Consider the following 10302-nt stretch of genomic DNA (forward strand, 5'->3'; position numbering starts at 1 on the left):
TAAGGTTCTGCAGGTGAATATTGTAATTATGCTATGTATAATGTTCTATCTGAACATTTAATGGGCTGTTTCCAATAGTTCTATTCTGTACTGCTATAGTGGTGAAACACTGTGTGGATATCACTGTTTTGTCTCTATACTTCAGTATGTGTGTTTTACCATGACCCAGAGTTGGGAACACGACTCTGCCAAGTTGCCTGAGCTAGAAAATACAGCCACAGTCTTCACTACCCATGCCTAGTTCTTCTCATCCTTGTGTCCTCCTGATCATCATATGACAGCTCTGATAACTCCATGTCAGACATCTGAGGTTCTTGAGGTACATCATCCACTCCTAAAGCTAACAGACCACTTTGTTTTGATGTTAGCATGTTATGCAGAATGGCACATACAGTGACCATCTCTGATGCCTTTCCTGGTGTGTACTGGAGTGAACCCCCAGGTGTGTCCAGACATCTGAAGCTTGCTTTCAGCATGCCAAACACACATTCAGTTGTGTTCTGTGTTGTATACATCCTCAGCAACCATTGATGGAGCTCTGTATGGCATCATAAACCAAGTTTCCAGTGGACAACCACAGTCACTTCTTTCTAGAGGGATGAAAACACATATTAAGTCCTCATACTTACTGTTGACATGTATGAATAATGCTTACATTGTAGCAGTGACCCTGTACTTACCAAGTAATAGTCCCTCCAAAATTTCACCATGTTGAAAAGCAACCCTCATATTGCTTTCCCTCAAAATTGTTGTATCATGCACACTACCAGTGTGAGTCACCATAATGTTGGCAATGAGGCTGTTTGCAATGGGAATGAGAAGAAAACTTCTTATCAATAATTTTTAAAAAAATGCATTGGCTAACAAAATCTCCTACAGTCAGAAAAAATAACAGATCAAAGTTGTTCATAGTCTCAAATGAGGGTTTCTGTGAAACATGGGTAGGATAGGTTTACAGGATGTGGAGATTTCAGATAAAGTCCATACAGGTATCAATAATGCAGGGTCTGACCATACTTCTTTTTGTGACCTTGCACCTACAGTCTCCAAGGTCTAGTACCTGTGACCTTTTTTGGATACTATATGGAAACTTTTTCATCTGAGCTGAGCAGGTCACTGTGTTGGCTTTTACTTGCAAATTAATTGAAGGAAAAAGAATGACAACCATCAAACTGTGATGAAGAATTTTCTCTTGTTGGTGACATCAACTGGTCCTTGGTCTCTCTGTAATTTGCATCTATAATATTAAAATTATACAAGAAACAAACAAGAATGGTGTTCACAGTGCTAAAGACCAAATGGATAAGAATGAAAAAAAAAAATGACCCCGTTAATTAAGAGATTAACTTGAAGTTAGCAATAACTGTGCCAAAGAGAATTATTAAATATTTTAGGATAACTGTGGTATGCTGTCTATCTTACTGTAGCTATAAAGAAAATCATGACCTGAAATCAGGACCAATAAAGCATTCAGCTTCTTCAGATGTCATTCACCAGGGAAACATGCAACATAAATCCTGTTTGTGAAAATTAGTCTTGCCAGAGAGACAAGGCAAGTAGAACATGAATATGCTATACAACAAATAAATCCCTTTACTCATTAAAAATTTGCCTGAGCAATACTTATGTGTCCATATCTGTAAAAAAAGAGAAGGCCAGATAAAATGATAAATAAATAATGACATAGAAACCTTGCTAGACCCATCATTTCAGTAGTAAAATCATATGGTTTAAAACTTAACATGACCTAAATATATTTATATGAAAGGCTACAACGTGTCTCCCAAATACCATGCTATCTAATAAACATGAAATATCATACTTGAACTGCCTTCTCCTTGTTACCAACTAATGTTGCCAAAATACATCCAACCTGCATGAAGTATTAAAATTCATGTTATTGTAACACAGCAAGTCTGCTGCATTTAAGCATTCACAAAATGGAATTCAGGCAGAGAATAGTTTCATGAAAGCATAAATTAGAATGTGCTGAAATTCCCCAGTCATGTCTGTTTGTATAGGTTGCTTTTACTGCTGAGTTTCTTGAATGTATTACAGTACAAGTAACTAAGTAGCAACCCATATCAGTTCATCACATGCAGAGTTATCAGATACGAGATCTGGCAGACATTTGCTGAATACAGCTATAATCAATTCCATTGGACTCGGTACTGGGACCATGTTAGCTCACTACCAAAACAGAACCACATTCAGTTTTATTACTGATTAATGACTTTTTCCATCTACTCAGCATAGCACCACACCTGCACACCTGATTAGTGCCATCATTCTATAGCTCTCCCTCTATTCACCCCCTTTCTGTTTTCACTCTATTAGATTGAAAGACATCAAAAAACGTTTAAAGAAAATTTCAATTGACATGTGCCTTAGATCAGATGGCCTCCACCTGCCGTTTATTAAATTGTGCCATAAGCGTCTAGAGTATCGTCTTTCTCACATCTACAATCTATGCCTTTATAACAACACTAAACCACCCATATGGAAACAAGCCACAGGAAGTCCCCTTTCAAGAGCTCCCACATCCTCCTGTCTCACTGACTATAGCCCTGTTTCTATTTCACCAATCTTAGGAAAAAATATTTGAAAGAAATCAGTGTATGCTCATCTAGCTTCCTTTATAGAAAAAAATGCTCCCAATCACCAGAGTGGATTTTGCTAGGGTATTAGTACAATAACAGCATAATGTACCTTAATGGACAACATCCCCCAAAAGGCATGCAGAAGCAGCCTATCGGGTTCACTAGTTACTGACCTAACAAAGGCTTTCAATCTGGCGAACCATAAACTGTTATTTAATACCATCACTTCTTCAATAATGACCCCAAAGCCCTTGACTGGTTTAAAGAATGTATCTCTAACAAACCCTTCTGTGTATAACCAGAAACAAGTCTTTCATCCACTGCTTCTCTCTCCTTATGAGTACTTCAAGGATTTGTTCTGTCATGTCTTCGGTTCTAATTTTTTAGAGACTTCTTGCTAAAATACCACAAGTGACAATTATCTGATCTGTGATATATAACATTAAGTATCCTGTATTTTGCTTATTTTTACTAGTTATTGCTTATTATATATATTTATAGCACTTTTATTGTCTGCTGCATACTTCTGTACTGCATTTTATAGCTATGAGCTAATCTGCATGGTTGTCTGCCTCACAGAGCCTAATAAATAAAGTTTTTACTATCACACTGTTTGTAAATCTTTTCTAGCTCATTTCACTGTGTGTGAGGTATTAACTGGAAATTTTCTTCATTTGTTAAACATCTGTTTGTCTTTGTTTGTTCTGATTTCGTGCCAAAGAGTTTATCATATACCTGATTTGTTTGCAGTTAAAAGCATTCCCTAGAGTATCCTTGCTCCCACGTTTGTTTAAAACATTCATTTAAAAGCTCACTGCTGGGTTTTTTGCTATGGTAAACATTTCTGTAATATTTTTCTGCTTAAGTCGTGTAGGCAGTAGCTGTAGCATTGTCCATATTCAGGCTTTTGTTCTGGGCCTAGTTGTTTGTTTGCAGATGCTGTGTGTCTAAGCATATGTTCCAGGCCATCTTAGTTTAGGAAAATCAATTTTGCATTTCAATGAGAGTGTAGTGTTTATGGTCATTGGCTGATTGGGGTTACCTGGACTACAGCTTGGAGTAAGCACCTCATTGGTTCTTTCGAGCTTTCTTTTAAAGATGTTTCCGGTTTCAACTTTTTCTTACTTAAAAAGTTACCTTGTGAGTGTTTCTGCCATTCCACACAGAGCTAATCTGAGGAGGGGCACTGAGCAAATCTCTAGTTATTGCTTATTATTGATATTTATAGCACTTTTATTGTCTGCTGCATGCTTTTTACTGTATTTTATACTATAAACTAATCTGCATGGTTGTACTAAAATTGTCTGCCTGACAGGGCCTGATAAATAAGGTTTTTACTGTCATACTGTTTGTAAATCTTTTCTAGCTAATTTCACTGTGTGTGAGGTATTAACTGGAAATTTTCTCCATTTGTTAAACATCTGTTGTGTTTGTTTGTTCTGAATGTTTGCCAAGAGGTGTAAAATATAACTGATTTAGTTTCCTACCCTCCCTTTCTATTGGTAACCTGTTCTTATATATGGTGGCTTTGCAGTTGCCTGCCCCTACTGTAAATTAGATCTGGGACATTCCTTCCAGTCTTGTGTCATTAGCTCGTTCTACCTAATACAGAGAGAACATTTAAGAAGGCCAACCCACTTAGTTTCTTAACCTTGAATTATTTTCTGCTCCTCCTTTCTCCCTTTCCACAAAAAAAAAACTTTGCTAGAATCTCCCTGTGTTCTGACTGAGTGTGCTTCTCAGCTGATAAGTATATTTTATGGCACTGTTTAACTGCTCAGAGTTGAATAAAACAATAATTGAATTCAGTTCAGAATACATTTTGAATAAATTGCAGTTATTTAAACTGTATTTGCTTTAATACTGCTACACACTCAAGTGTACTAGCTTGCAGTGCACTTGAATTGTTTTTAGTGCTGTTTTAGTTGCTTTTCTGTAAAAAAAAAATCTAATTTCTAAGCTTGTTTCCTGCCTTTCCTGTAACTAGTCTAGTCCAGATGCAGATTTGCTGTATCCAGGACTGTTTGTTAGCTTCTGAGCCCACCCCCCACCAAGCCTTTCTGTGTTGGAGGGAAGCCTTCTAACTTATCAGTGGGAGTGGTAAGCACTAGGTAGCCTATCTACCACAAGAGGAGTGGTTTCTGGCCCAGAAATTGTAGTATATTGGCCATTTGGGCAGTTTTTCCATCTCTTTCATCTTTCTGGTTTAAAAGCCCATGTTTGCACTTTTCCCGCCTTTCCTGTAACTAGTCTAGTCCAGATACAGATTTGCTGTATCCAGGACTGTAAGTTTCTGAGTGGTACCAAAGTCTGCTCTTCAATTTTTCCCTTAGATCTACTAGTTCTCTCCTCTCCTGCAATTATACTAGCTTATTAGTCTAGCACTTTACCAGACTTCTTGTAGCAATTACTGTAGCACACAAAAGTGCTACCAGCACTAAATATTCTACAAGCAAACAGCTCCAGTACTTATTATTAATGCCCACCTCTCCAGGTATATCTAAAGGTCATTTTCCTGTGCTTTTTCCTATTAACCTGGTGAACTTGGGCATCCTGAAGCAATGTACCAACTGCCTGATGTACACTAACAACCGTCTCCTCTTACCTCTCAACACTCAGACTTGTGATTGATGAACTTATATAGCCACACACTCTCCAGCCAGGACCGGAATAGCTGGTCAAGAGGAGAAGGTCAACACTTGCACCACACCACATAGAACACATAGCCCTTCAGAACACACACCAGCACTGCCTTCACATAAAAACACAAACCACACGCCCACCTTCGCGAAGGCTCTTAATGAAAATCTACCCAAACAGCAGAGACCTCCAAGGCAGAAATGCACTCGATCACCACAAAACAACACTAATCATGAGACACATTGCTCTCCTAAACAGTGTGCCACTCAACCAAAGCCCCTAAGGCAAAAGAGCATGCCCAACACACTAGTCATAGTTGACTTGATAGTGAGGCACACTGATGTCCCACTCACTAGGTTGAATAAGGAGAAAGTAATACCTGTCAGGTGCCAGGATCTGCCACATAATGCATGTACTCAGGTCCTTCAACAACAGGTATAAATATGACTCTGTCATTGTACATGTGGGTGTGAATGACCTGAGACGTACCTCCCTGGACTACATGAAATGAGACACGGAGGAGCTCTCGGATTATGTAGCCCAGGGTGGGTATGACCCTAGCCCCGAGCAGCATCCTACCATCACCCAGAATTATACCACAGTACAAGCAGAAAATGATTGATTTCAATTCAACAATTGGCTAAGTTTCTGGTGCCATTCTAAGGGGATCCAGTATCTGTCTGCCTGGGATGACATGATTGATAGACCTCGATGCTTTGCCAGAGATGGCCTGCATCTGTCAACACTGGGCTTCCAGATACCTATAGTGCCTTTTTAGGCAGTGTTCAAAAGACCAAATTACCACCGTAACAGCTACAAACAAATGCAGTCTGAGGGTCATGCTGCTCAATGCTAGAAGTCTAAATTTCAAAATACACTCACTCAAAGCACAACTTAAAATAGAGAACATCGACATTTGTGCCGTAACAGAGACCTGGTTCAAGGCAGCAGAAAGCACCCCTGCACTACCAGGCTATAACTCATTCCACACCTTTCGGCTCCAGAACTTGAACTGAAGCTCCGAAGGTGGTGGTGTTTCCATATTCACAAAGGATATACACACCTGCAGACTGGTAGCCCAACATAATGCCTCTGAGATACTTCAGGGGCAGTTAACATTGGGTAAGACAGCGATTCAGGTCCTAGCCTGCTATAGATCCCCAACCATGTCCCAAGACTCACACTCCACATTTCTAAGCACCCTGGAGAATATTAGGGTCCAACCTAACACTCTCATACTGGGCGACTTCAACTACCCCTCAATTAACTGGGAAAACTACTCATGTACCAATGCACTTGCCCAATGTTTCCTAGAATTCATCAATTCCAATGCCCTGGATCAGCTCGTTCTTACCCCCACTAGAGGTAGCAGCATCCTTGACCTGGTCATTATTAACATGGGCATCCATTGCTCTACACGAATAGTCAACTATTCCCTGTTTAGATCCAACCACAAACTAATCACCTTGGAAATCCACATCTCTCCCACCCCACCCCACCTGCAAAGGTAGCCACCATGAAAAACTTCTCCAAATCTAACTTTGGGCTCCTAAAAACAGAGGTGGCAAACTTCACGGCACCTATGCAAATGGAGATCAGTTGCATGACCACCGAATCATACACCAATGCACTGTACAAACACGTACACAAATGCATGGATCTCACCATACCCAATAGAACCAAGACGCTCACCTCCAAAAAAAAGGAAGCCAATCTGGCGGTCCCCTGCCATAAACAAACTCTACAATAGAAGGAGGGAACTGATGCTGAATAAGGTGAAGTCCCAAGACTGGAAAAACTCCCTTATAAGCCTCATCAAAAAGTTGAGATCCCCCATCAAATCCTCTAAAGCTAGCTATGAAAACATAATTGCAGCAGATAGTAAAGACAAGCACAATGCCTTCTATAGTTATGTAAAGACTCTCCACGGCAATACTCAGATTTGTCTGAGCTACTGCACAATGGTACCTACTATACCAAGCCAACAGATATTGCCAATATACTGGTCAACAGATTCAGTGTCAAGTTTACCCCCTCCAAGGAACCAGTCACAATACCAGTAGATTGCCAGACACCCAGTATTACTGCTGCACAGGTTAGAACAGCACTGTCCAAGGCGAAGAATACAGCTTCTATGGGACCTGACAATATCCCTGGCTGTGTTCTACATGAACTACAGAGTGAACTGGCACCTCACCTGTGTGCCCTGTTCAATCACAGCTTCACCTCAGGCTTTGACCTTACCGAATGCCGCACTGCTACAGTCATCCCTCTCCACAAAGGAGGAGCGACTACAGACCCTAGCAACTATCGCCCCATTAGTCTGACAAGTCTGATATGCAAAGCTATCGAACACATCATCATGGACCTAATAAACAAGGATATAGGGAATCTCCATACTCTGGATCCCACACAGTTTGGTTTTGTGAAGGGTAGATTATGCCTGCTCAACTTGGTAAACTTCTTTGAGTCAGTCACCAGAGCTGTGGATGAAGGCAAGGTGGTTCATACAGCCTAGCTTGATCTGGTCAAGGCCTTTGATACCATTCCCCACTCAGGAATCATAGATAAAACTCACTAAGCTAGGCATCAACCCCTATATCACTAGGTGGGTTGCAAACTAGCTCACAGGTAGAACCCACAGTGTGAAAGTAGCTGACTCCAAGTCAGACTGCTGACCAGTCATGAGTGGTGTCCCACAGGGTTCAGTCCTGGGTCCTCTCCTGTTTGGTATCTACTTCTCTGAAGGCCAGGCCAACATGATGGGACTCTGGCTGACAAAGTTCACAGACTATTGCAAGTTGGGAGCTATTATTAACTCCCCGAGAGATGCTGACATCCTACAGAAAGGCCTCACTCAGATCATTGACTGGTGTCAGAACCATGGCCTTAAGCTCAATGCCAAACAATGTGTCATCATCCCCTTTGGGAAAAACCCAGTTCCCATGAATTACCACATCAATGGTAGTCCACTGAACACAGAAGGTGTTATAAGAGATCTGGGAATACAGGTTAATAGCAACCTCTCTTTTGACCACCACATTGCCACTGTGGTCAGAAAGTCCTTCTATGTGGCACCTCTCATTACTAAGGGTTTTGCATCCAGGAAGAAAGAGGTCATTGTCTCCCTCTACTCTTCTCTCATTAGGCCAAGCATTGTGTACAATGCCCCATTTGGCATGTACCTCACTAAACACCTGCAACAACTGGAGTGGCCGCAAAGTACCTCACAAAGAGGAGTCTGGGCCTTAAACAATTGTCCTATATGGACAGACTAAAAAAACTCCAACTATTCTCTACCTCATATCACCTACTTAGAGGCGATCTCTGCTTGACTTACAAAGCCATGTCTGACCCAGCTCTGTTAGAAATGCTACATCTGAAGGAATCCCAATTCCTCCACACCACATGCTCCAGAGACCTCAACCTCATTACCACAATCAACAGAACATGCTGGAGACAAGTTCATAACCCAGAGAGTGTCCATGCTATGGAATAGACTTCCCATACATGTCAAGCAGAGCACCTCACTGGCCCTCTTCAAAAGAAATCTTGATGAGTGGATGGGAAATAGAAAATTCACCCCATTGATCACTCCAGTGGCTTTACTCAACAGAGGCACTGGGAACTAAGGTCGGGTGGCACGATGCCAGGGTAAACCTATGGGCTAGGCTTGTAAAGGCTCCAGGGCCATTAGCCTAGTACACACCTATGAACCTATGAACCTAAAGTCTCAGCTATCCCTAGGCTGCTTCATATTTTGATACATAAAACTATGGTTCATCTTCCTTCTAACCAGTCACCTAGCACTCACATCCTCAGACTGTCACCTTAGGTCACTACCCCCACCCCATGCCCACTCTAGTAAGTACATTAGCCAGACTGCATACTGCTAACCATGTCTTACCTTTAATTGCCCCAAAACTCTCAGAATCACCATTCTTCACCCTAAAAATATTCAGTCCTGCATGGAATTCACATCAAAAGTTTAAAAAATTCTCCATATAGAGACAAACATATACATGCTTTTCTTTCTATTAAATCACCTGACCAGCACTTCTCAAGCACTACCCACATTCAATCACTAAATCAAAAAGAAATTCAGTATTAACATAAGGGAATAATAGTAGTCCACCCACCAAAATATCCCAGTTCTCCCTTTTTGTTTCACTGCATAATGTAAATTTGTAAATGTAATACATAGTTAGACATAACCTAATTTGTAGTATAATTTTTAACAATAGCATAATACTAGACATTTTGATAACCCAGGAGAAATGTTTGTACAGCACAAATGTTCTATATTACTAGCAAACAAAGCATATATATAGGTTCATAGGTTCATAGGTTCATACTAGGCTATCTGCCCTGGGGCAATTATAAGCCTAGCCCGATTCTGTATGGCTTACGCCACCCCTTGATTTGAGTATACTGTGCCCTTTTTAAGGTTTAGTTTACTGTGCCTCTGTCTAATAGTGACATGGGAGTAATCCCTGGGATAAACCTACGATCCCCCATCCACTTATCGAGATTCTTCTTGAAGAGATTCAGTGAGGTGCTCTGCCTCACATGAACTGGAATTCTATTCCAGAGCGAAGGGAGCCTCTGGGTTATGAACCTGTCCCTCCAGCAAGTTCTATTTATTTCTGTGCTGAGGTTCAAGTCCCTCGAGCGTGTGGCTCTAAGGGATTTAGATTTACTGAGGTGGAGCATGTCCATTAATTCTGGATTTGACATAGCTTTGTATGTCAGGCATAGATTGCCTCAAAGTAGGCGGTATGCAACTGAGTAGAGCTGGAGTTTTTAACCGAGCAGCATATGGCATCTGTTTGAGACCCTTGATCCTCTTGGTGAGATACTTTTGGGGTCTTTCTAATTGCTGCAGGTGTCGGGTAAGGTACATCCCAAAAGGGCATTGTATTCTATGATGGGCCTGATGAGGGATGAATAAAGGCACGATTACCTCTCTTGATCTAGATGTGAAACCCTTTGTGATGAGGTGGGCTATGTAGAAGGTCTTTCTAACCACTTTGGCAATGTGGATTTCAAAGGAGAGATTGCT

The sequence above is a fragment of the Protopterus annectens genome, chromosome 2.part1 (assembly GCF_019279795.1).
Source record: "Protopterus annectens isolate FY-2018-M chromosome 2.part1, PAN1.0, whole genome shotgun sequence".
Classification (NCBI taxonomy): domain Eukaryota; kingdom Metazoa; phylum Chordata; order Ceratodontiformes; family Protopteridae; genus Protopterus; species Protopterus annectens.